The sequence below is a fragment of the Arvicola amphibius genome, chromosome 2 (genome assembly GCF_903992535.2).
Source record: "Arvicola amphibius chromosome 2, mArvAmp1.2, whole genome shotgun sequence".
NCBI lineage: Eukaryota > Metazoa > Chordata > Mammalia > Rodentia > Cricetidae > Arvicola > Arvicola amphibius.
Window position 1 is genome coordinate 126644265 of NC_052048.2, and position 27085 is coordinate 126671349.

The following is a 27085-nucleotide window of genomic DNA, read 5'->3' on the forward strand; positions in this document are numbered from 1 at the left end:
AAAACGAGAAGGGGTTATCGTGGGTTAGTGCCCTACTCCTGGAAGGATTCAAAGCCAGGTTAAATGGTTCTGTGGTATAAGAACCTGGAGCCTTCCGGGTTGGAGAACACGCAAGGCTGCTATGTGACATGTCTTCCTAGGACATCTCTGAATTGGATTCTAAAGCCACCTTCTTTCTAGGAACAAGATGCCCTCTGAAGATGACCAGTATGTCATAACAGTTTACTGAAGCCTCACCCCCAAACCATCACTTCCCCAAGCAGCACCCACCTACCATTTAACCTTAAAGTTGTGCAACAACAAAGAATAGAAGAAGCCAATGACTTCATCCTCTGAACTCAAACCCTTATTCTTATCATAAAAGTCTGTGTGGTTGTCAAACTTTCCAAAACTGCCAAAAGCTATCCTAATATTTAGACAATTTAGGCAGCAATTATGGTGCAAGATTTACCGAGTTCAATTACACAACTGTAACTCAAGGGAGAAGAAAAAGAAACTATTGAAGACGTTAGACTCGGCTTATCTCCAAGCAATCCTGATAATATATAATGAAGCAAAAAGCATAATTAACCCAATTCTAGATAGCAAAGATCCAGTTTAGGGTGTGCTAGCTGGAACCCTTTGTAAAAACTGCAGGTGTTTATGAGTAAATACGCAGAGGGAATGATGAGGTAACGCGGGCTCAGGGTTTATGTTCTGTGATGCGGGCTCAGGGTTTATGTTCTGTGATGCCGAACGAGTTCTAGGGTAGGCGATAAAGCAGCGAGATGAGTAACACACTCAAGCCAAAGAAAATAAGCGTGTTCTTTCCTTCCAGTCAGATGCTGTCACCACCCTCAAGCACTTGCTAGGCTATCTTTATTAACTGTGTCATCCCTACTTCGGACCAGGGCTAGTGGCCATTAATTTACAATCTCTGAAAGCAAACTATCTATGAGATAATAACCGCCTACTACGGATCAATATCACATGCTTTTTGAGGAGGTGGGGACCAGGGACTGAACCCAGGACCCTGCACGTGCTAAGCAATCATTCTGCCCCTGAGCGACGGCCCCAACCGTAGGCTTCTCTAGAGATAGGACAGTCCCAGAAGACCCATACAGCTGGAGTGGTTTCACTGAAAACAAGATTGTCATCTACACAGGATTTCCAAACTGCCTCCCATGCAGATAAAAACATGGCACAGACAGGTAGACCTCTGATAACAAAGTGAGTCATAAAAAGTCCAAGTGAAAGCCAGCTTTCCTCCCACACGGCTGCTCGGCCATGTAGCGCTGGGAGTCACGTGAGCTCATACGATAACTGGTTCCCCTTAGCCAGTCCCTTCTTAGCAGCTCCTAAAACAGTCCTCCAAAAGGATCCATGAAGAAAAAACATAAAAAACGCCAAGATGTATAAAGCCACGGTGAGTCGCCTTGCCGTCACCATCCCTGCTTCCAGTTTTTATATGAACAAGGCAGGTAAAGGGCGCCAAAGCCCCAACCGTCGAGGTTTTGTGAGACTCACACAGGGTGGCTCCAAATCTATGCTTTTTTAAACAGAACTCTATTAGCACTTTGCAAAAAAAAAAAAAAAAAAAAAAAAAAGCGCCAAGGAAACTAGGACTAAAAATCCCATGTTTAGATGTATGTGTGCATGTATATAAATTTATTTTTGAAAACTATTTTATTAGCTGGGCATAATAATATATGCTCTTAATCCCAGCACTTGGGAGGCAGGCAGGCAGATCTCTGTGAGTTGTGAGTTCAGTGCCAGCCTGGGTTACACAGCAAGTTACAGGGCTACACAGTGAGTGAGAACCTGTCTTTAAAGGTGGGAGTGGTGCACACCTTTAATCCCAGCACCCAGGAGGCAGAGGCAGGTGGATCTCTGAGTTCAAGGCCAGCCTGGTCTACAGCGCAAGTTCCAGGATAGCCAGGGCTACACAGAGAAACCGTGTCTTGAAAAACAAACCAAAAGACAACAAAAAAGAGCCTACTTTATTTTATTTCTTACTGTGTTTTGGTGCATGCACACACATCATGAAGGTCATAGGACGACTTTGGGGAGTTGTTTCTTGCCTTCTAATTTTATGTAGGCTCCAGGGATTGAATCCATCATCATTTTACAGCCAGTGCCCTTGCCTCAGAGCCATGTTCTTAGCTTCTGTTTCTAAGACACAGGCCTGTACTATCCTGCACAGCTTAGTAGAAAACTCTGAGCTTCTGTGATCTTCCAGGACTGTAGGCACACACAAGTATACCCCACTGAAAACAGAAAAATCTTCCACGACATATCAAGTTGCAGTGAGACAGGAACCTCCTCTCCAACTAAGGCTGGACAAGACACCCCAGTAGGAGGAAAGGGTCCCAAAATCAGGCAACAGAGTCAAAGACAGCCCCTGCTCTCACTTTTAGGAATTTCATACAAAGACCAAGCTACCCAACTGTAACATATGTGCAGAGGGCCTACATAGGTCAGTCCCGTGCAGGCTCCCTAGTTGTTGGTTCAGTCTCTGTGAGACCTGTAAGCTCAGGTTAGTGGATTCTGTGGCTTTTCTACTGGTGCCCTTCACCTCCCTGGCTCCTACAATCCTTCCTTCCCATCTTCCTCAGCATTCCCCAAACTCTGCCTAATGTTTGGCTGTGGATCTGATCCCTGCATTTGTTTCTGTAAGTTGCTGGATGCACCCTCTCTGATGACAGTTGGGCTAGGCACCAGTCTATGAGCATAGCAAAATATCATTTGGAATCATTTCATTGACTTTTTTTTTTTTTTTACAGTCGTGTTTTGGTTCTATTCTAGGTCTCTAGGGTACCCAGTCTCTGGGTTCTGGCCCTTCAGGCAGTGCCAGGGGTGGGTTCATGGTATAGGTGATATGTTATGGCTGGTGGATAAGCCATGGGAGGCCTGATCTTTTCTAAGGAGAAACCCAAGAGTGGACGGTGTGGGGAGGAGAGAGGAGGGAAGGGAAACTGCAGTAGGGATGTAAAGAAATAAATCTATCTCTAAGTACAGAGCCAAATGTGAGTGTGCATTTCTCCATAGTTACTCCACTATTCGGTCTTTCAAAGGGAAACACGGTACTCCTGATGTCAGGTCCACAATGTCATTGGTCCCTCAGAACCCAAGCAACTGGTAAGTCCCAGTATTGAGGGCAAAAGGAACTTGATCCCAAGGCATTTCTTTCTCGGGGCATCCACTCATCCACAAGACCACAGTTCTATTCCAGGTAGGTATTTAATACAAAAGTCAGAGGAAAAAACACAGCACTCGACAGGAAAAACTACCAAGGCGTTTGAAAGGTACTGCCAAAAATTATTACTGTCTGTGTTGAAGGCCCCTGCTGGGTTCTGCTGCCTCTCAATGCCCATAGGCAATATATACAACCTTGTAAATTATAGAAAACTGATAATATTGCAAACCATAAAATGTGAATAAGTGGTATCTATGAAATCCAAGTGGTTTCTGCCCTGTGGGTGGGATCATTTCACATTTATGTCTAAATTTGCTCCAGTATTTATGACATCTATCTGGTTCTCACATTTAAATGTGTGCTAATCAAATCTCTGGCACATGTTCATTTTATATCAATATGAGCCATGATAGCATCCTTTTTTATCAAAGTTATCATTCAACATGGGTTTATGAGATAAGAACCTAGGATTCAAGAAGAAACTAAATTAAAGCAATGCTCCAATATCGTGGTTTCTCCTTCTGTAAGGATATTTTTGTTTGAATGTAAGGCAAAAAAAAAATGTATTTTAGAATTCCAAGTTTGAGGGTGACGCGAAAGGGTTAAATTCTGTTCCTCCAAAACAAAACTTTAAGAAAAGAAACCTAAACCCTTGAGAGAAATTATATACTATATCGCCTTAAAACAAAAAACAGATACAATGACTCCAGTGTTACTTTGTTTACTGTAAACCCTGAGGTGACAATTATCTTCCTGTTGGGAACAAAATAAACAAAAGGATGGGGCCAGCAGTTTCCCAGAGGGGTGTGCACACCACTGGCTGAGGGTTCTCTTCACTGGGTGGAAGATAAGAAGGAAAAGGCTGACAGGGTGTGTGTGTATATGTTGTGTATATGTTGAGGAACACGGGAAATGACACCTGCATGCCGCTTCCTCACATCCAGCCGCCCGACATCCACTCAAGGTGAGCTGCAAAACCAAAAATATACCCCTGGAGACTGAAAAAGCCCAGCCCGTGTTCAGTCTCAGCCCCATGTCATGAGGTTCATCATCTTAGGTTGTAACCACACTACTGGCTCATCGCCTGGGAGCCAAAGAGTTAACTCCCTATAGCCTACATCATTGGTTCCTGGGGATCACCAGGAACCCCAGTGTGGCAGTCACACCTGGAGAGGTTCCATCTGCAAACTGGTCTCACCTGACTCTCCAGAGTTTAAGGCAAAACACTTCAGGGGATGCAGCATCACAGTAAACACCGGAATGGAAGCCAATAACCAAGGACCACCTCAAAAAGAATCTATATATATGGTCGGGTAGGGAATGATGAAGTCTCACCTCTAGCTGAGAGAGAGGCTTCAGGCAAATGAGGCTACCGAGAGTGTAGGGAGGAAGGAGTCTCTCTCTCTCTCTCCTCTCTCTCTCTCTCTCTCTCTCTCTCTCTCTCTCTCTCTCTCTCTCTCTGTCTGTCTCTTTCTTTGTTGCTTTCTTGTTTCCTTCCTTCCTTTCTTCCTTCCTTCCTTTCTTTTTTTCTGCTTTCTCAAGACTGGTTTCTCTGTGTATCTTTGGAACCTGTCTTGAAACTCACTCTGTAGGCCAGGCTGGCCTCAGACTCACAGAGATTCACCTGCCTCTGCTTCCCGAGTACTAGAATTAAAGGCGTGTGCCACCTTTAATTCTTTCTGGCCAGAGTCTGTTTTCTTTGGGGATTCAGCTCCAGTAGATGGTCCTGCAGTCACACCCATACAGACAACACTAAGTAGTATTGGTGTTTTGTTGGTTTGTTTTTAAGAATACATGAAATTAGGAGGAAAAAAAAAACTGTTAAGGAGGGGATGGGAGAGAAATTGGAGGGGACTAGAGAGGGAGTAGATTCGATCAAAATTTCTCATGTGTATGTATGAGATTCAAGCGATAAAAAGATATTATTTAAAAGTTAAAAGTCTTTATTTTTCTTGAACTATTATGAAGACGATGGTTTTCCTATGACTGTTTTAACAAATTACTATCAAGTGGTTGGCTTAGGAAAACCAAAATGTATTCTCCCATAGTATTTGAGGTTTAAAAGTCTGAACGTCGGTGGGATGGAATCACAGCGTTGGTGGTGCCACAAAGGCCACAGTCCCTCCAGAGGGACTTCCTTGTCTTTCCTGGATTCAGTGCTGCTAGCATTCTTTGGCTTCTGGCCGCAGCACTTCAATCTCTGTCTCCAGCTCTGTGCCTCCGGCACACCTTCTTCCATGTGTGACAGGACTCAGAGTGCCCCTGAACAATCCAGCCAAACCTCCCCATGTCAAGATCCCTGGCTAAACCACATCTGCCAACTCTTAGCCACCTGAGATATCATTCGTAGGTGCTAGGGATTAGGATTTGACATCTTTTGAGGGGACTGTCAAATTCTCCATGGTGACCATGGTCAGAGGCATACTACAGGAGTGGCAATACATGGATGTGTCACAATCCTGAGCTTCACTTCCTAAAATAACTATTCAGAATAACATTTCCGGGACCTTTACCAGCTCCCAGCAGCCTCTGGGAATTCTTGAGATCTCCCCACAACTTACAGAGGACAAGCTCAAGCTAAGTATAAGGAAAACCAGTTTAGTTCACTGTCACCAAGCAAATGACCGATCACTGTCTCCAACTCCTCCCACCTCCCCGAGGAAGAACACTGAGGAGAAGCTGCCTGACTTCCACCCTCACCAACTATAAAAATCCCCATCCCGTGGCCCAGAATGCTAACAGGCTGGCTCCAACTAATGTGACACTTGAGGGAACAGTAGCCAAGGACAGCCACCCTGACCCCAGCCCACAGGCCCTGGGGACCGTCCCTTCCTTCTTCTCCTTCATACCTCCATTTTCAGATTTTATTCCTTTCTCCTCTTTTTGCTAGACTCCTTCAAGCTACCTTTAGTTGAGAAGCACATTCTCCCTCAATCTATACCCCTTATTCCACACATACTCATTTCTCTGGTCACAGGACGGGTGAGGAATGGCTACGCTTCCGTCTTGCTTTGCCTCAAACATAGCTGAAAATAGTCTGTTCATCCAGCATCTTCCCATGCGAGATCTTCTCCTGTGTCTTAGTTAGGGTTTCTATTGCTATGAAGAGACACCGTGACCACAGCAATCTTATACAGGAAAACATTAATTGGGTGGCTTATATTTTCAGAGGTTCAGTCCGTTATCATCATGGTGCAACATGGTGGGGTGCAGGCAGACGTGGTGCTGAAGACAGAGCCGAGAGTCCTACATCCCACAGGTAATGAGAAGGGAACTGAGACACTGGGCGTGGCTTGAGCATAGGTGAGACCTCAAAGCCTGCCTCCACAGTGACACACTTCTTCCAACAAGGCCACACCTACTCCAACAAAGCCACACCTCCTAAGAGTGCCACTCCCTGTGAGCTTATGGGGGCCAGTTACATTCTAACTACCACACCCTCCCATCCCAAAATGTGGTTCTCTATTTCCCTTCCCTAGTCATGACTCCCTCTCCATTAGGCTTCAGCCAACCCATTCTGTGCCCCAACAGTACCCTAAAAGCTGCAGTCTGATACTCTACCCTGAGAGCTGAGAGTCAGGACTCCCCACAGAATATATGCGAATCTAATCCAATGATCCATATCTATGCGGCATATTAGTTTCTTTGATGTTAGGCTCAAACGGCAACTTACAGAGCACGGGTTTGGGCTCACGGTGTGAGACTGTACAATCTATCATGTCAGGGCACGCGTGGCAGCCGGAGGAGGAGGTTGCTGCTCACATCTGGACTGATGGGGAAGCAGAAAGGGGACAGGAAGTGGGTCCAGGATAAAAACCTGAAGACCCACCCCCAGAAACTAACTTTTTAATACTTTCTGAAGGTTCTATAACCTCTGAAAATAGACTACCAGCTGGGGAGCAAGCACACAAATGCATGAGCCTATAGGGGACACTTTATAGTCAGACTACCAAAAAATAAACACAAAAGACAAGCCCAATCAACTCAACGGGCTCAGAAGACAGGCATGATGGGAAACTCATTCATTCAGTACCCACCATGCACCAGGCACGGAAAAGACTTAAAGGACCTTTTTGCCCTTGACTTTTTATACTGAGAATTAGAAAGACTCAGAAAGCCATGAACTAGCATGCCATTCCTTCTCAGCAGAGAAGACAGAACTGCATGAGTATGGGAGCTAGAGGGGGCACACAGGGAGAGAAGGAGAGGCAGTCACAAGCTAGCCGTGTAAAGAGTCTAAAAAGAGAGAAAGGAAGTAAATGACACTCTCGATGTGCCCTAAAAAGCCACACTGAACAGAGTCATCCCTGAGAGTATGTGTCCCCACCCTTCATGTGTCCAGCCCGCTCTGGCAGGAACCTGGAACTTTGAGAGAAAGAGGGGTACCTTCGAGTATTTAACCCCAAGGAAGAATGCAAGCTCCCAGAGAGAGTCCTGGATGGTGGTGAAGACCAACCACACGTGCTTGGTTAACCAAATGAGTATTGCTCAACCCCAGGAGGGTGGGAAGGCATGACCCTCCCCCGGCTGGAATCCCGAGTGAGAATCTGAGGCTCATTTTCCCACAGAAACACCGCCAGGCATGGCAGCTGAGCTCTAAGCCGGACAAACACCATCTGTAGTCTGCACGGATCCTGGGAGGCAGGGATAAGTAGCGATGAAAACAGGGCTGCTCTGGGTCTCAACCCTGCCTTGAGAGTGTGCGCATCTATAAAACATGGGAGCCACCTAAGTCCCAGTGGAGCGGCTGGCACAGCACATGGCCTGGCTCAGTTAGGGCTGAGTGTATGGCTTCATGTTTTCAGAAAATGAATATTCTGTCCCAGGCTACCAGACGGCAGAGTTCTGCCAAGAGCACTGCTTGTTCAAACAGAGTTGGCTTTCTGCACTCTAGATGGTAATATCTGTGCCTTTCCATATTTCAAATAATAGTAATAATTATATCCATGCTAGTTTAACAAAAATAGCATAACTTATCTAAAGGGTAAAATCGGCTATAACCAATATTTGTATAGTACTTCCCCCCCCCCCCCCCCGGTCAGGACAGGGTCCCACTGTGTAGCCCAGGATGTCCTAGTACTTCAGGTCTCCCTGAGCAATGGGATTACAGGTGTACACCACCACATCCAGTCTTATATACTAACAATATGTTTTCAAGAAAGTTGAAAATGTGCCTTGCATGTTATGATCCAACCTCTGGGAATCATGGGTAGACTATGTCCGGAGTCAGAGTCCAGAGACCTCAAAGAGTCTCATTTTTCTCATGACTTTGCTGCCCACCTGAATGGGGCAGGGGTTCTGAGACACTCTGTGAGCTGTCTTATCCTGACCCATGAGGTGAGGCTGAGCTCCAACATGCCGGACCATTTCCCTGTTCTGGGAAACCGCCAAGAGAGGAAATCTCACAGGATCAGCACAGCCTCCACAGCCTCACTTTCGCCAACCTGAGCAGCAATGACGAAAAGAGGGAAAGATGAAAGGAATCCCAAAAGCCATTCAGAATGGAGGGAGGCAGGGGTGGCCGAGAGGGACACTGGGAGATACTAATCTGCCCAAAACCACCAGGAGTGGGAGCAGCAGAATAGTTAGTCATTAGCAATGGTAGCAAAAAGACATGTCTTCACACAGGCATATGAGACTGAAGATACACACTGCCGCCTCCTATTTTTAAATCGTATTTTTATTGTTTGAAAGTTTTGTACAAGTGCACAGTGTGTACTGATCATATTCATACCCCATCACCTTCCTTCAACTTCTCCTTCTGCTCCTACCCATTCCCCTCCCAGCTTCACACGCTCACTTATAGTGTTATTAATATAACAATCGAGTGTCATTAAGACGGCTCATATTCACACAGGTGGGGTATGGGCACATCAGTGGGCATGAGCAAAAGGAGAATGACACTCTCTCCCCGGCTGCCATCAACTGCTAGTAGTTCCTCCAATGGGAGTGGAGCTGGGGGTGGGGGAGTGGAATTTTGACTGGTTTGATAATCCCAGAAGTACCCCATGTCTTAACTGGTGCCTCCCTCTGCTGACAGGACTCTGAGCTGTATGCAGCGCCGCCCTCTCTAGACACCACCTTATCGCATGGTGTGTGCTTTCTACAAATGGCATCCTTGACTAAGGTCTCTGGGAGACCTCCCTTGAGTGACCTAAAAAGTTAAAGTCATTAAAAACATGTAGAAGTGTCTCCATAAAGCCAAATGTTCCCCCTCAAAATAAAAACACCTTAAAGCAAGTGTCTCAGAAAATTCTTCAGGGCTCTTTTGAAAAACTACTCTAAGACATAATGTTAAAGAGAAGCATTATCCAAGGATGCTTTAGAAAATTTCACCTTCCCTAGCCAGACGATGGTGGCACACACCATTAATCCCAGCACTGGGGAGGCAGAGGCAGGCTGATCTCTGTGAGTTTGAGGTTAGTCTGGTCTACAAGAGTGAGTTTCAGGACACACTCCAGAGCTACAAAGAAACTCTGTCTTGAAAAACCAAAAAGAAAAGAAAAAAAATCAACCTTCCCCTCTTCCAGTGAGTGACCCGAGGTGACTTGTGACAGTGGTTCCCCATTCTCTGAACCCAGAAAACCCTGCAAAATCTTGCAAATCAAGAGGTTCAAATCATCGTGTTCACTTTAAGAACACCCATGAAACTAACTCCCCAGGCCACCAAGGATATGCATATCTGAAAAGCCACCAAGTATCTGATAGACATCACTCTGAAGAAGCCATGTGTGCTGGACAGGCAGTATAACAGGAGGAGAAGGTAGGTGCGTCCAGGCCCAACAAGCTGGACGCAGGGTTGGCAGCCAAAACACAATGCTTAATTTTTCCTGTGTATGCTTAAAAATGCAGAGAGCAGTGATGAACGGAAGAAGGGTTTGGACGTAGGTTCCGGAGTTATTGAACACAGGTAGGGAGCAAAGCACCTGGGAGACTAAGCTCCCCTTGCCACAGTGAGATGCTCCCCACTGAACAGGAACCGATTGTTCCAAAGTCAGAAGAGGAGGGTGCACAGAAGAAAAAGACATCCCAGAAGACACTGAGAAAACAAAAACTTACGTCACGGGAATAAATTCAACATAAAATAAATGCAAATAAAAGTTTTTTTAAAAATTCACCTTCCCATCTCAAGTGCAGATGTCCAGAGCCTGGAAATCTAAGGCAGGGGCTTCAGGAATTGAAAACCAGATCCTGCAACACAGCCAAGCTGGTATCATCTGGCTGAATGAGACCCTGGTTCAAAAAAACTAAAACAAACAAAACACAAGTCAAAATAAAATTTTTAAAAAAAAAGAAGAAGAGAAAGAAGTGCCAGCAAGATGGCTCGGTGGGTTAATGCGTGTACCACCAAACCTGCTTACCTAAATTCAATCCTCAGAATGCACAAGGAGGAAGAAGAGAACCAACACCTTCAGGTTATCCTCCCGTCTACCTGTGTGTGCCGTGGGACATGCACAAACACACACACAAAATTAATTAATTAAATCTAAATTGTAAATAAGAGAATAAGAAAAAGAAGCCATCTGGATGAGTCAGCGACAATAAGCACCTGCTGCCAAGACCTGAGTTTGATCCTAGGGACCCATGCAATAGGAGAGAACTGACTCCCTTGGGTTGCCCTCCAATCTCCACATGCTTGCCAGGGCATGCTCCCCACCCTACACCCCGACAAAGAAAGAAACCAACCCTACTGAAAAACTAAAGGGTTCCTAACTAAACTAAACTAAACTAAAGTTACATAGAAAGCAGGTGAGATTAGGAAACTAATCTGTTCACCGTTCTGGTGAGTTTATCAAATCTATCTAGTTCATTTTTCAAACGAAATTAAATTGAGATTCCTCTGCATGGCTATTAGGATGGACAAAATCCAGCTGCTACTGTCAAATGCTGGCAAAAATGGAGAGCCGAAATATTCTACCTTGTTGCTGATGGTACTCTAACACAGTATGGCCACATTGGGAAGCCAATTTCAGTATCTTACTGGGAGGCGGGGGATTCTATCCATGTTCTAACCATTATCCGTCAATCATACCCTCTTCCCCAAATTAGATAGAAAATTACATCACACAAAAACCTAAGCAAAATGTTGCAGCATCTTGATTTATAATCCTCAATACTTAAGAATCATCCCAGAAGCCCTTAAGTCAATGAATAAACTATGATTCATCCAAACAATGGAATATTTTTTCATGCTTAAAGAAAAAAAGACATGAGCCACCAGAAACCATACCGTACGAAATATGACAATCTTAAAAAGCTACATATGGCAGGGTCCCAACTATGTGACATCCTGGAAAAGACACAACTATAGAGCCAGAATCATTGGCTGTCAAGGGTTACATGAGAGAAAGGAATGATTAGGCGAACAACAAGGGATTCTTAGGGCAGGACAGTGGTAGATGCCTGTCATTTTACACATTTGTCAAAATCTACAGTGAGTACTCCAAAAGCGAGCCCTAATGCATAATGCATTTATAATAGACTGCGGGGGATAACGATGTGTATCTATTGGTTGACTAATGGTAGTGAGTGTCCCACTCTACTATAAGTATTTGATAGTGGGAGGGCTGTAGGTAAGAGGAAACTAAGAGGCAAATGAGAAGTCTATTTTCTGCCCAATCGCGCTCTCAACAAAATGAATTTTAAAATGACAAATAGGACCAGCAACATAGTACAGCAAGTCAAGATGCTTGCCGAGCAAGCCTGGTGACCTGAGTTCAATACCCAAAATCCACATAAAAGTTGAATGAGAAAAACCAACTTTTTAAAGTTGTTCTCTAATCCACCCACGCATACATACATACACATGCATTCACACATACACGTGGGAGGGGGACTAATAATTAATAAAAAAAATAAAAATTTAAAGAAAATAAATCAAGTAAAATAAGAAAATTTTTACAGTCCAGTTTTGCACATGCTTACCATTCTAGTCCATAATTTTGTTTTTCTACCCAACTATCTTCTCATACTGAGACTGAACAAAAATGAAAGGTTTAAACATGTATTTTTAAGGAATTCTTCAAATTTGGGCCATTTCACAATTTCAGCACTCTTTTCTAAGTCTGTGACCTTTACAAGATGTTGCAACACTTGGAGGCCACATCGAAAGTAACAAGAAAATGTAAGAGAGTGGATGCCAAATGCATGAGAAAATATTAAAGAGGCGGAGCCAGTGAAGTCGTTCCGTGGGCAAAGGTGCCTGCTGCCAAGCTGAAGACCTAAGTTCAATCCCAAGACACACGTGGTCTAAGGAGAGAGCCAGCTCCAGTGGATTGCCCTCTGACCTCCCATACATGCCAAGAGACACATATCCCCAAGTATACAATAAATAATTTAAATTATTTTCAAATTCAGAATAAAACAGCTATAGCCATTGCTGTAATAATTGATAATTTAAACATTTAAATAGGTTACACACAGAATGACAGACACACACACACACACACACACACACCTCATTTCTACTTAAAGAGAAATAGACGTTCTCTGTTTTGTTTTGTTTTTGTGACAGGGTTTCTCTGTGTGGCCCTGGCTGTCCTTGAATTAACTCTACAGACCAGGCTGACCTCAAACTCACAGAGATCCGCCTGCTTCTGCCTCCTGAGTGCTGGGACTAAAGGCACCACCGCCCAGCAGAAACAGTCATTTCTAAAGGACCTAATTGTTCCTCAGCACTCGGGCAAAACATCTGTGTATTAAATTATTTTGAAGAAAGAAAAAAAAGCAAGATATATTTTTAAAAGAAGAAGAAAGAAACACAGGGCTGGAGAGATGACTCTGTGGTTAAGCCCACTGGCTGCTCTCCAAAGGACCCAGGTTCAATTTCCAGCACCCACATTGTGGCTCAAAACTGTGAGCACTGCACACACAGCCCACAGGCACTAATGCATGTGGTGTACACATATACATGCAGGCAAAAACACCCATACTCATAAAATAAAATAGAAAATGTAAAGACACTTTTATGAGGGAAATAGTCTATTTCACAGAAGGAAAGTAGCAACTCCTTCAGCTCTTGGTACAAAGGGTCCCAGTCTTAAAAACTAGGCCATTCCTTTCTAAATACACATCTAATAAAAATGTGTGTCACTGCCAAAATAGCTGGGCTGTTTCCAAATATCTAATATGTTCCTCCAGAACCTTCCAGGATTGAGCCAGCATGACCCCATGCAAAAGCCCCACTGGGGCACCTGTCCCCTCTTCATTACCTTATTCTCTCTCAGCTGAACTTCCCAATCTTGACAGGCAAGAGTTCTCTTTGCCAGCGTCTAGCATGCTCTGGGCAAATGCTAGCTCTTTAGTCTGGAGTTATTAGAGAAATGAGTAATGGCATTACTGTCTTAATTTTTTCATATCTTTCTCCTCATCCTTGGCCTTCGACATCTCTCATTCCACAATGTGCACATGACATGGGGCCTCCAAACTCTGACATGCATCAGTCATCTGGGTGCCTGAAAAAGTGAGGCCCTTTGGATCTGTCTCCTTAGGGGTTCTGATTGGTAGGCCTTGTGGCAGGTAGGCAAAAGCTATATCATATACATACACACACACACACACACACACACACACACACACACATATATATATATATATATATATATATATATATATATATATATATCCCATAAGGGGTTCTGATCGAGGAAGTCTGGGTACCACACCTTCAAAAACACAGCTTTGAAGAATAAGGAAACAGAGGAATGCTTTAAGCACCTCCCACATAATGGAGCAATTAAAAGAAGTACAAATACAGAAAGGAGCACAACCACCATTTACAGACATATTTTCAGGCTAGCAGATGGTTCATTTGGTCTCGGTGAGCAAATGGTATAAAATGTGCTTAAAACATGAGTGGCTACACTTCCTCAAATCCCGGTGTTCCTTCCCAGAACTGAGAAAACTGGTCCATCCCACAGGGCTTTATACTATGCAGACCCATCCTTAAGCAGAAATGATGGAAAGAGGAGAAAATACAAGAATCTAATCCCTGAGGTCTCAACCCAAAGAGTCTATTTCCTGGTCTCCCTCCATCTACCACTAATGACCATCGGAAGAAAGTCAGATATAGATTGGTGGGGAGAGAGTCTCAGAGTCTCTGGTTGTCAGGCTCTATCAAGACCTGCAGAAGCTCACTGAAAAGACAGATGGCTAGGCCCCACCCCAGCACTTCTGATTCTTAAGCCTAAGTAGGGCTAAAGAACTTATATCATTTCGTCTTCGCCTTCTTCTTTGTCTTTCTTCTTGTTCTTCTTTCTTCTTGTTCTTGTTCTTCTTGTTCTTCTTGTTCTTCTTGTTCTTCTTGTTCTTCTTCCTCTTCTTCTTCTTCTTCCTCTTCCTCTTCCTCTTCCTCTCCTCCTCCTCCTCCTCCTCCTCCTCCTCCTCCTCCTCCTCCTCCTCCTCCTCCTCCTCCTTCTCCTCCTCCTCCTCCCTCTCCCCTTCCTCCTCCCCTTCCTTCCTTCCTTCCTTCCTTCCTTCCTTCCTTCCTTCCTTCCTTCCTTTCTTCCTTCCTTCCTCCTCTTCCTTTTTTTCACAGGGCAGAAGGTATGAATGAGATGTGGAAAGAGAACACAAGAAACCCTCCCCCACCCCAGAATTGTGAATCTCCACCACTGTTGATAGTGATATTTAATTTTTTGTTTTGTTTGTTGCTGTTCTTTAGGTTGTCATCATCGTCGTTGTTGCTGTTTTTAATGTTCGCGTTGGGGGGAGGAGTTGCACGTGGATGAAGTGCCCATGGGATCCAGAAGAGGGCGCTAGATTCCCCGGAACTGGAGTTGCATGCAGTTGTGATCTGTCTGACCTGGGTGTTGGGAACCAAATGCAGGTCACGTCCTCTGCAAGAGCAGGACACATTCTTAACCTTTGAGCCATCTCTCCAACTTCCGTTATTTAGTTATTTTGAGAATAAATTTTCCTACATCACCCAAGCTAGTCAGAAACACACTCTCTAGTCAGACTGTTCTCCAACTGGCAGTCCTTCTAGCACTGGGATTACAAGTGTACCTTACCACGCGAGGTAAGAGAATTCACATCTTTACAACTCCGGAGCCCAGTTACAAAGCCGGTGCTGCTGGTCCAAGGTCTACACTCAGGACGATAAGGCTAAAGGCTTACAGCTTGCGTTCAAGCCAGCTGCGTTAAAGGAAGGAACAAAGAAAACAATGCCATCCGAAGAGCCTCCTACACTGGAAACCGCTGCGCGGTGAAGCCTGCTACAATTCGCATTCTCTAGCAAGAAAAAGGACTGTTTAATGACATAATCCCAGTTCCGTGGATTTAAATGAATTTCATCTGGTTTTCCACTCAGAAACAAAGGCGACTTGCAGTGCTGATTAATCACGAGCCCTCACTGAGGGGCTATTGTACACGCAGCGCTGCGGGGCAGCCCCACTTCCTAATGGGTAAAAAAGTAACAAAACACAGTGACTGCCTTTAACTTACTTGTCGTCTGCCTTACTTCACGTTCAATTACGACGACATCTTGGACTAACTTGACCTTTCCACTGTCACAAGCAGGAGGGACACAGGGATCTCTTGAGAGAAACTGCTTCTCCATTTCAGTCTGAGAATAAAGCAAGCCACCAGGGTTGGTGGAGGATTAAGTGGAAGAGGAAGAAATTTTTGCTTCATTTCAAACCAGAGGTGTCCCAGAATCAGTAAGTTCAGCATGTAACATAAAGACTGAAGTTCTTCAATCTTTTAAAACTCACAGACACTGGATGGGTTTTATGCATCCTACTTTTCAAGACGGATATTACTAAGACAATGTAAATAGGAATATTCACAGAATATCAATAAAAACGTTGTTAACAGCACCTTAATTTCTACATATTGCTCTGGTATGCAGCAGCATCATGAACCTCTATTTGTCTTTACCACAAAATGAAGCTCAAGCCGGTTTGCAGAATGACCTACAAATAAATTCCAGAGGGCTGGAGAGACGGCTCAGGGGTTAAGAGCACTGGGTGCTCTTCTACAGGTCCTGAGTTCAATTCCAAGCATCTACAGGGTGGCTCACAAATATATTCCAGAATCGTTAGCTCACTCTTACCAGCACTATGTTTTCTTTTTCCTTTTTTTGCAGGGAAGAGGGGGTTGAGTTTTCAGAGCCCATCAAAGCCAAATGAGTTATCACTTATGCTTAAAAGATTTGACTTTTTAAAAGATACCATGTGACAATTCCTACTAATTTGACTCTTTAAAAAAAAAAATAAAATAACATAGATTTGAATTATCTTGTTGCATGTTACAGCAACTCTCTCTGAGACTCCTTCCACAGCCCCGGCTGTTCCACTTCAGAATCCTGTCAATATCACTTTCTTGGCCTAAAATGTTCCTCTCCCAGATCTTATCTTATCATACAAGTATAATGAGTCATTACCCTAGAGAAGCCTTCCCTAGCTGCCCCACCCCCATCCCTCTACACTATTACCCTTCTGGGTACCACTGTATCTGGGCCTGGTAAAGTGGACCCAGTCATTGACTCACTCTTTCCATAGGAACTTACATGCACGGGTACTGAGGATGGAGCGATGGCTCTGGGAAGACGTCTACCCACCCTGAGCTCCTTGGGGAGGCCAAACACACAAGGGGCTGCGACCCAACATCAGATGTGCTGAGAGAGAAAAAGGACTGTGTGGTTGAGATTCCTAACAGGGACTTGAATGAGGTTTGGGAAGGGATGTATCTGTCCCTGTTGGAATGTCGGGAAAACGTCTTATGCATTTGTTTGATCTGCAGAGGCCAAATTCTCCCCACTGCCCCACTGTTGCGTCCCTGGAGCCAATGACTGGTCAAGATGAGGCAGTGTGCACTGCAGTCAATTTCAAAGGCCTTTGAAACCCACTTTTGAAGATGTGAGTTTCAACTATCCATTTGCTACAGTGTATAAATGACACACATATGGCATGCAGACAAAAGGATGGAGATATTCCTTTTATTAAAAGCAATACATGGAAATTCATGACGAACTGGAAGCCATCTTGGAACTGTTGGGTGATACTACAAGAAATACAGCATCCCCATGTCTACAAGGGCTTAAGAATTGTTCATTTTCCCTACTCCTTTGTCAGCCGTACTTTTCCTCTGGTATCTCTGCCTCCTCTCTCTTGTGCAAGAGGATTCCCCCTTGAGCCATTTCCAAAATCCGCACAAGTTTGCTCTCCAGCCTCTTGCTCCTCGTTTGTAAATGGCAAGGAATCACACGGCTGCAGGAGAGTTGACCTCACCTACTTCAGATGGCAACATCTCCCTGCACTCCATCACCCCATGCGCTGGCCAAACGCATCTCTTATCTGGCTCAGCCGAATCAAGAGCGTGTATTTAAAAACCCACCCATCCATCTTCTAATTTACAAAACACAACATTTCACAAACTGTTTACCGACGGCCCTGCCAACAGTATTACTCAAATGCAGCAGAGTGAAAAAAGCCACAGGGAATAGTCTAGTTGGCCAAGAGTAGTATTTGGGGATCTAAAATTACAGGGGAAAATCATACAGCATTCATTTTACTCAGTCCCAAATCTCTATCAGATGATGTTGAGCAGAAAGATTCTAAAATTGGCAGGGAGAAAGGAAAAGTCATCTTAAGGGTTGGGCTATGCCAGGACGGCCTTACAGAGAGAAGGAGGGGGTAACTGAATAAGGTGTGTGCCCTTGAACAGCCGGCATAAGCAGCAGTGTCTGGTGGGCCAGGATAAGCACGCAAAGCAAAGCAAATGGAGATGATTGTCAAGTGAGAATCAACCCAGAGAGGAGAAAGCAGACCCTCACAGGGTGTTCCAGGGACTGTACTTCTAACCCACTGAGTTACACTTGCCAGTCAATGTAATTCTATGCAACTCAATTAACACTGGTGCTATGGCAACCCAAGGGGCCTGGGCACAGGAAAAAAAAAAGTAACAGAGAGAACCATGCTTCCCGGGAGCTCAACACTGATCAAGCAACAGACATGCCCGGCCAAATGCTGAGCCAAGCAAAGGAAAATCACAGCACTTGAGAACAACAAAGTGTGAGCGGTGATTTTTTTTTTTTTTCACCAAAAGACCTAAGCAGTGTGTGGGCTCCAAGAAAAGAGCAGGGCAGCTCTGAGCAACCAGAGCAACCGAGCAGTTGATGTGAAATCGGTTAAGCAGGGGCCTTGTTCTCCAGGAACTTCTCATGAATGGGCTCACACAGCCCACAGCAGGCCTCAGAATGAGAGTCAGCCTGCTCTACCTGAATGGAGTTAACCTACCTGGCTCAAGTTCTCAGAGGAGATTTGCCAGAGCCACGCAGTGAGGAAGCATGAAGGTTAGGCCCTGCACCCTAACTCCAAAGACAGGACTGACCCAAGTGGCCTCTAATTCAGGCAGATCAAATGAGAGCAAGCAACGAGAGGACGAGAAAAACACAACCAGCATAGTGTGGCTAAAGAGGGGAAAGCACTCAGCAGTATTGCTGCCTTATAGTCACGTGGTCCACACACATTCCCAGTACCAGGAACTGTAGCTACCTGAAGCACCCAGTCCATAATGTATAGTACAGCAAACTAACAGGCAAAGGAAAGCATATACATTAAAATATGCTTCCTACGTATTTTCCCACAAGTTCCCAAACAACAACCAATTGGTATGACACCAACAAATTACGTTGAATTCTCTCTGCACGACAAAAGGAGTCATTATTAGTAAAACACGCATTTGAGAAAAATAAGGCCGTAGCCTCTCCCTCCACTCAAATCATTACAGTTAATCGCCATATCAGGGAGCTTTAGAAGCATAACAGTAATGGACAGCCGTTAGATATATTACTTCCTGGCTTTATAATTAAAAATGTTTGGGGTCGGAGAGATGGCTCAGCAGTTAAGAGTGCCTACCTATTATTCTTGCCAAGGCCCCGGGCCCAGTCCTCAGCAGCCACAGAGTGTCACACAACACCAGTCCCAAGGTGTCTATGCCCTCTTCTGACCGTCACAGACTCCGGCATTCAAGCAGTGCATAGAAGTTTAAGAAGGCACACACACATGCACATAAAAGTCAATAAACAAATAAATTATTTTTTAAAATTGGGAGTTTAATAGAAAACACACATGTATCCAAGCACTCCTAAGAGTTAAGCTGTTTAAAACTTAATACAATAGAATAAAAATCTTTGGGGCCAATGGAATAGTTAGGGCAGTAAAGCCATGTTCCAGAAAGCCTGGCAGTCTGAATTCAATGCTCAGAACCCACATGGTGGAAAGAGAGAGCCAAGCTGCCCTGATCTCCATACCTGCACTGTGGGGCACAAGCTCGTGCAAGTGCACACGTGCGTGTGCACACACACAGAAACAGCGTGAGACAGAGAGATAGTGAGACAGAAATACAAGTTTTAAAAAGCTTCTAATCATCTAGACGCTATTAGAAATATTTCCAAATTTCAAAATATTGCAAAATCAAACATTCAGCAAAGATGCAACTAAGTAAATCTCTTTTTAAAGATGGAAAGAGCACACACAACTATACTAAAAAACTGAGCTCATCCGAGAGAAGAGGGTTCCTGCCTTAAAATTTTTTTCCTCTAATTTGTAAGTGTGGCCTTGAGCTTTCATCACCCACACCCAGTGTCAAACCATAGTCAGCTCCAGGTGTGACTGATGTCACACTCCAGGGCACTTGCTGGTGCTCCCAGTTTCGGACTCCATAACAATAACTCCTGCAGAGAACTCGCTAAATAATCAGAGCTTGAGAATCACTCATCTAGACCTCTGTAAAACAGGCCAGAGAAAAATGGCCAGAGGCATAAACAAATCGCCTGCAACAATTGCCTTGTCTCTTGTAACACGCCTAGGAGCCGTGGGAAAGGAGCCAAGCTAAATCTATAGTCAAGGGCTGCTTGGCAGGACAGCAATGAAGTCCTCAAACACTGCAAGGAAACCTCCAAATGCCCGCGGGGGTGGGGGGGTACAGAACCACCTCTGAGTTGCCCCTGTGCACAGCACTCGTGAGCCTAATTGGGATCCCCTCTCCCGACCCCAAAAAGATAAGTTGAAATCCTAACTACTGGTACCTATGAGTTGTGAGCTGATTTGAAGGGAGGATCTTCGCTGGGACTGGCAAAGGAAAGTGGGTGATAGTCGTATTCTTTTTCTTTCTTTTTTTAAGAACTGTATATAGTGTTCTGTCTGCATGTATGACTGCAGGCCAGAAGAGGGCACCAGATCTGATTATAGATAGTTGTGAGCCACCATGTGACTGCTGAGAATTGAACTCAGGACCTCTGGAAGAACAGCCAGTGCTCTTAACCTCTGAGCCTTCTCTCCAGCCTCAGTGGAATTCTTATATGAATTGGGACTTTGGACACAACAAAAGGCATAAGCAGAATGAGGCCGTGTGTAGACACACAGTAGGAAACGGTGGCATGCAATGGGAGAGGTCCTTAGAAGGAGCCAGCCCTATCAGCCCTTGATTTGCTGCTTCTGGCCACCAAAACCGTGAGACAATAAGTTTCTGTTGCTGTTGCTGTTGCTAGTTCAGAGTGCGTGGTTTTGTTCCAGTGGGGCGCACTAAATGTAATTTGGAAAACCGGGGAGCCAATTTAGATAGTAAAAACACTGATTGCCACTACAACAAGGTGACAGACCATGCCTGCTGCCTCAATAAACCCCATGGTTTTAGTAAATAAAATGTATAATATATATGAATTATAAATACATAATAATAAAATTTATAAAATAAAAATAATAAAAAGTAGATTCACAGGGCGCGAAGATTTAAAAAAAAAAAAAATCCTGTAACTGTAATGTGTTACCTTAACCACACCTGCTCCTTGTATGACCTAATAGGGTCAAAGGTTAAGAGGGGTGACATAGCCCTCAAGCTCACGGTCATCCTGACTCCTTCCTTGCCAACACTTGGAAGGAAAATGTGCATTTTAAGACAATATCATCTATATATTGGAATGGATTTGAGTGTGCCTGGGATAGTCTCAACCATGAATGACAGAGTCAGAAATAGCATAGTCCCGTGGCTGGCAAAGGTCTTGCAGCAGAGTTAGGAAGCGTCAGCATTGTAGAGCAGCCTGGGAGCGGGTGCTGCACAGACCAGGCGGGGCTGGAGGGGCGCTTCACCAGGAAGACTTAAGCACTACCACAGCACAGAATTTATGGTTCCTAAATGTTTGTTTTAACTAGTGTTGAGAACACATATTTGACCCCTTGTGAACTTGACCCCGGGGTCTCTCCCCCTTCTCTTCGGTGTCTGTGCCACATGACAGGATTTCCCAGCCTAGCCTCCCACCCCAGCTCCCAGGACTGGGGTCAAGGCTGAGGACACAGACAGGATAGCCCTCCCAGCAGCTGCTATGGTAAACTTTGCGGCAGATGTATTGGCAAAGCAGCTGTCAATGGTCCACGGCAGGCCTGAGGCTGCGATAAAACGTGTGATCATCCGGGCCTCTCTCTCTCTCATGCTGGGCTAGTGAGCCAAGCCAAAGGGGACAGGAGACAGCCTGAGGGTGCCCTCACAGTCACTCACCCTCCACCAGCCACACCCTCCTGAGTGATGCCACTGACCGCAGCCTCTGACACTGAGATTTTAAATATCTAGATCTCCTCTGCATGGAACTCAGTAACCCTTTCTAGGGTTGGTTTTCAGATTTTTTTTTCTTTTCTTTTTCCTTTATGTTTTTGGTTTGGTTTGGTTCGTACCCCCGCCCCCAGCATGGGCTGAACGCCAATGGAAAAGCAATGGAATATCGATTTTCTGTTCCTTCCTAAGGAGAGAACAAGTCATTTGATGTGACATGAGCTCTGTGAGCAAAACCAGACTCTGTACTCCCTGCAGCTGGCTGCATCTCTCCCCTATTCATAGAGCCTGGCACACGGTAAAAACTAAACAGATATCCGTTAAATAAATAAAAGAACCATGCATGCATTTACAAAGGTCTGCAACGTGCCAGGCACCCGCTTGGAGTCCTGTCTGCCATCGTTCCTCTTCCCTCTGCCTCACCCTGCCAGCCCCACTCCACTCTCCTAGCCTTTATTCTTTTGTGTTTTCTGTTCCCACATTCAGCCTCCTCATTAGATCTGAACCCGCTGGCAAAGTTGGTCTCTGAGCCACATTAACTCTGGAAAAACATAGAGACAAAAAAAGACTAGAAGAAACAACGATGGGGTAGTTTAGACAAAGGGGAAAAATGCAAAAACGAGGAGGGGAAAATGTCACACACCAGGGGTTTAATGTTTCCACTCCGAGGACAGTCCCTTAAGCCACAAAATCCTACAAACGTTGTCATTGGAAGGAGAACACATGGGATACCGTCGCTTGATCACTACCAACAGTCCCCAATAGCTGGAAAGACATAGCCCATGCTATGACTACAACTCCCAGAGACACTACACAGACAGGCGGTGAGTGTGTGTGTGCGTGTGTGTGTGTGTGTGTGTGTGTGTGTGTGTGTGTGTGCGTGCGTGCGTGTGTCAGTCAGTCTGTCTGTCTGTCTGTGTGGAAAAGCAGCAATAACATGCAATTTGGCATCCCCACACAGGGACTGTGGCTGGAGCCCCGGACCACCATGGTGGCCTGCACAGAGGCATTCTTTGCCCTGTGTGGATCTGCTGCCTGCGTGCTTCTCATCTCTGGTTTGCAATTTAAGGTTCACTAAATCTTCCATCTTCTGAAGCATTTACCCATGGTACATTTAAATTAAATTTCAATCAACTCAAAGCAATCCAAGCTGGCCCAAAGGAATGCATTATTTTCTTCACTGAATTAATCAAACAGTGAAGACCACAAACACATCCAACCCCCGTGCAGAGATTCTTCTGGCTCAGTTGACATAACCTATGTAAACCCTTTAAATTATCCTTCAAGTATGGGAACTATCGAATACCATGGGTTGTGCACTGCAATCTACCCATACACTTGGTGATGTCGACACATCGCTGGCTTTGTGTTCTTGCATAATAAATTACATTCAAGTACAGTGTCCTATCTCTTGCATAATAAATTACATTCAAGTACATTCAAGTAGTTGTCCTATCTCGACAAATTAAGGATAAAAAGAGAAAGGGATCCGCACATCAATTCATTTTGTCACCTGAGTATTTACTGAAGTCATCTCACTGTGGAAATTGGTGAAAAGATGCTTCCTATCTCCTCCCATCCATTTTACAAATACTTTAAAGTACTGTCCCCTGAGCAGCAAGCTCTAACACAAAGAGAGCTAGAGACGGTATTGAACGTTTCATGCATGCACAAGTTCACATGCATGTGTGGACTTGGGTAAGTGTAAGTTTGCACACGTGTCTACGAGTGGACATAGAAGCCAGAGGTAGATGTCTCCCTCACTTGTTCTCCACTGTTTGTTTGTTTGTTTGTTTGTTTGTTTGTTTTTTGAGAAACTGACTTTCCTGAACCCGGAGGTCACCACTTTGTCTAGACAAACTAGCCAACAAACTCCACGTATCCACTGTCTCCACCTCCCCGGATCCGGGCACAGGCTCACAACTCCATGCCCAGCTTCAAGCACCAAAGATCAGAACCTTGTTCCTCATGTTTGCACAGAACTTTATTGACTGAGTCACCTCCCCACGCTGCATATTTAGTCTTCTGTAAGGTCATCTCAAAATAAATCATTCGAAGGTACACAACAACACAATAACTTTAAAGGAAGACAGATTGGGCATCTCTAGCCTCAAATTCCAAATTCAAAACTTTCCGAGTACCAATCAGACACCACAAGTGGAAAATTCCATACCTGACTTCATGGAAACAGTCCAGTCAAACTGCGAGCACACTGAAAATGCTGTGTAAAATTACCTTCAGGTTATATATAAAGCATATATACAAACACATCTCTTTATATATAAACACATATTCAAATAAAATCAAAGTCCCAAACACTTGTTTGGCCCAAACATTTGGCCCCAGACATAATAGATACACAGTGTAGTTGGGAAAGGAAAATCCATATTACAATAATAATAATAATAATAATAATAATACACAGGGAAAGAAGAAAGTCATGTAATATATAAGTGAGAGTTTACTTGACTTGATATAAAACTAAACTCTAAGAGTCTCTGGTCTTGGCATGACTTTCCACCCATTCTTTTCACTTTGACACCTTCAACAATCCAACAGGGGAGCCTGGTTTTAGTTTATTTATTTCTGTAGAAGAAAATGTAGAATTGGAGAGACCAGGTACATAGCCACACAGCTGGTGAAGAGTTCAGCATTTGAACACGGGTCTTCTAAACCTAAGGCCTTTCTGGCCTCATGCAGCTCATCCCTGGATACAAGCGGAATCCAATGTTAACTCTGGGACCAATGTTAACTCTGGGGGTCCTGTCTAAAGACACTGGTTCCTTCATCTTTCAGGACACACTTACAAGAAGATTCCCATTAAAATCACCCATCTCTGGACTGGAGAGATGACTCCGTAGTTAAGGGCAATTGATGCTCTTCCAGAGGACCCAGGTTCACCCACACGGGGCTACTTAGAACTAATTACCTTGTAAGCCAAGGGGATCTGACACCCTCTCTTGGACTTCATGATCATTTATCTCCCCCATATACATATATACATACATACATACATACATACATACACATACATACATACATACACACACATACATACATATGTATCGCTATAAAATAAAAAATAAGCACATAAATAAAAGTAATAACTTTAAAAGCACTCTTCTCATAGATGCTATGCTTTGAATGGTGTACTCAGCTGCCCGGGCTCTGTTTCAGCAACACAACTATTCCTGGAAGGAGTTGTGATTGGCGTTTCTGGCACTGATCAGAAAAACACTAGGATGGACAGTGGTGTCATCTACAGCGTCATCCGCAGAGCCAGAAGGAAAAATGAACCCAGAGTCCGAGGTGTATGTCACAGGTATCATGAGACAAACAAAGTACAGCCACTTCCTCTAGGTCCACCCACAACTGTGCAGCCCTAACTCTCTCAACCCACAAGTGACCCCTCCCTCTAGAGCTGCAGGGAGCAAAGCCAGCTACACACAGGCAGACACATGTTCTTACCTCCCTGGCCTGGAGAAGCAGTAAGCCATGATTTAAATGCTCACTATCAAGGTAGTTTCTTTTTATCTATCTATCTATTCTATCATCTATCTATCTATCTATCTATCTCTAATCTATCTATCTACTTTATGTGCATTGGTTATTTGCCATGGGTGTCATCTATCCATCTATCTATCTATTTATCTATCTTATGTGCATTGGTTATTTACCATGGGTATCAGGTCCCCTGGAACTGGAGACAGTTGTAAGCTGCCATGTGGGTGCTGGGAATTGAACTCAGGACCTCTGGAAGAGCAGTCAGTGCTCTTAACCACTGAGCCATCTCTCCAGCGGCCAGGTAGTTTCTTCCTAGGACTTCTTAGGAACTCTGCACCACCAGAAAAGGGGATCTCTGAGGCTGTCCCCTCTTCAGAAAAGGCAAACCCTGCAGTTTGCCAAGATATCTCCATGAAACCCCACAGCATGAAGCAGCAGGCTCTGTTGGTTTGTATGTGTGTGGGGTGAGTGGGTGAGTGTTTGTATGGGTGGACATGTGTACCAGTACATGTGCACGTGTGTGCTGTGCACATAGGGACCACAGGTCAACCTTGAATGGCATTCCTTAGAAGCCCTCCACTTTGGTTTTTTTTTTTTTTTTTTTTGAGAGAGAGAGAGTCTCTCATTGGCCTGGAACTCACCAATGAGGCCAGACTGACTAGCCAGCAAGCTCCAGGGAGCCACTTGTCTTTGTCTCCCAGCTGTTTCAGGCAGGTTCGAGGGATTGAACTTGGGTCCTTATGCTTGCATGACAAACACTTCACCAAGCAAGCTATCTCCCCAGCTTATACCCTATGTGTTCAGCCTTCACACAGCAATACCTCTCTGCCTTGGGGCTGTCACAGAGGGTTACCCACCATGCTGCAGGCCAAACCTGTCTTAGCAGCTCTGAGGGAGATGCAGTTACTGGGAGAAGCAATCCTAACACAGGATAACTTGCTGCCACATCTGTTAATTCTGTCAAGTATAATCTAAGAAGCTAAGAACAGAAAAATAGAGCCAGGTAGTGATGGCACACACCTTTAATCCCAGCACAGAAGCAGGCAGATAGATCTCTGTGAGTTCGAGGTCAACCTGGTCTAAAATATATATATAATATATATGGATGAATATGTGTATAATTTACAATGCCTACAAGCCAATGAATTTCTGATCTAGCAGCTGGAGTTTGGCCCTCAGAAGGTCTTAAGTCAGTCATTACTCCTGATCACAGCCCAACCCATAAAACACAGAGATGGGTCTTTTTTTATCTGCTTAAAACCCCTCTGTTTACTTCATGAACTAAAGGTATTTTTCAACAAACAGGGTCACCAGAATGACTGCATCAAGTCTTTACTCCTCCATCGGAGTTATATAACCCATACTAATATGCAAGGCGCATTGCTGAGTTTTCTTATATATCAGTAGCAGCTGGAATTTTGGACAACTCCAGTCCATACAACAATAGCTCAAGCGCTACAAGAAGAACAGAAAATGCTTACTTTGGGGGCTAGACATGATTCCGTGGTTAAGAGCACCGGCTGCTCTTGCAGAGAACCTGGCTTCAGGTCTCAGCAGCAACATGATGGCTCACAACCATCTAGAACTCTTGTTCTCGGGGATCTGACACCCTCTTCTGGTCTCTACATGTACTAAGCACATACATAGCACACAGACATACATGCAGCTAAAACATTCATTCATACACATAATTTTTTTAATTTTTTTTAAATTTTAATGCTTACTTTTTCTAGAATGGAAGTATTTTTTTTATTCTCAGCTAACTTGTCAAGGGGACCTCAGTATACATTTAGCTTCATCTTTACTTTACAATATTTATAAGGAATATTCTTCAGTGTTCTCAAATCTATGTGTATT

The 27085-nt window shown here is 44.4% G+C and overlaps 1 protein-coding gene and 1 pseudogene across 3 annotated transcripts in view; one reads left to right on the forward strand and one right to left on the reverse strand.

Moving 5' to 3' along the window:
* Positions 1–27085, reverse strand: part of Ltbp1 (latent transforming growth factor beta binding protein 1) — a 384816-nt gene that overhangs the window by 355203 nt on the left and 2528 nt on the right. The gene's annotated exons all lie outside the window — the stretch shown is intronic.
* Positions 8381–10247, forward strand: LOC119806442 (annotated as a pseudogene).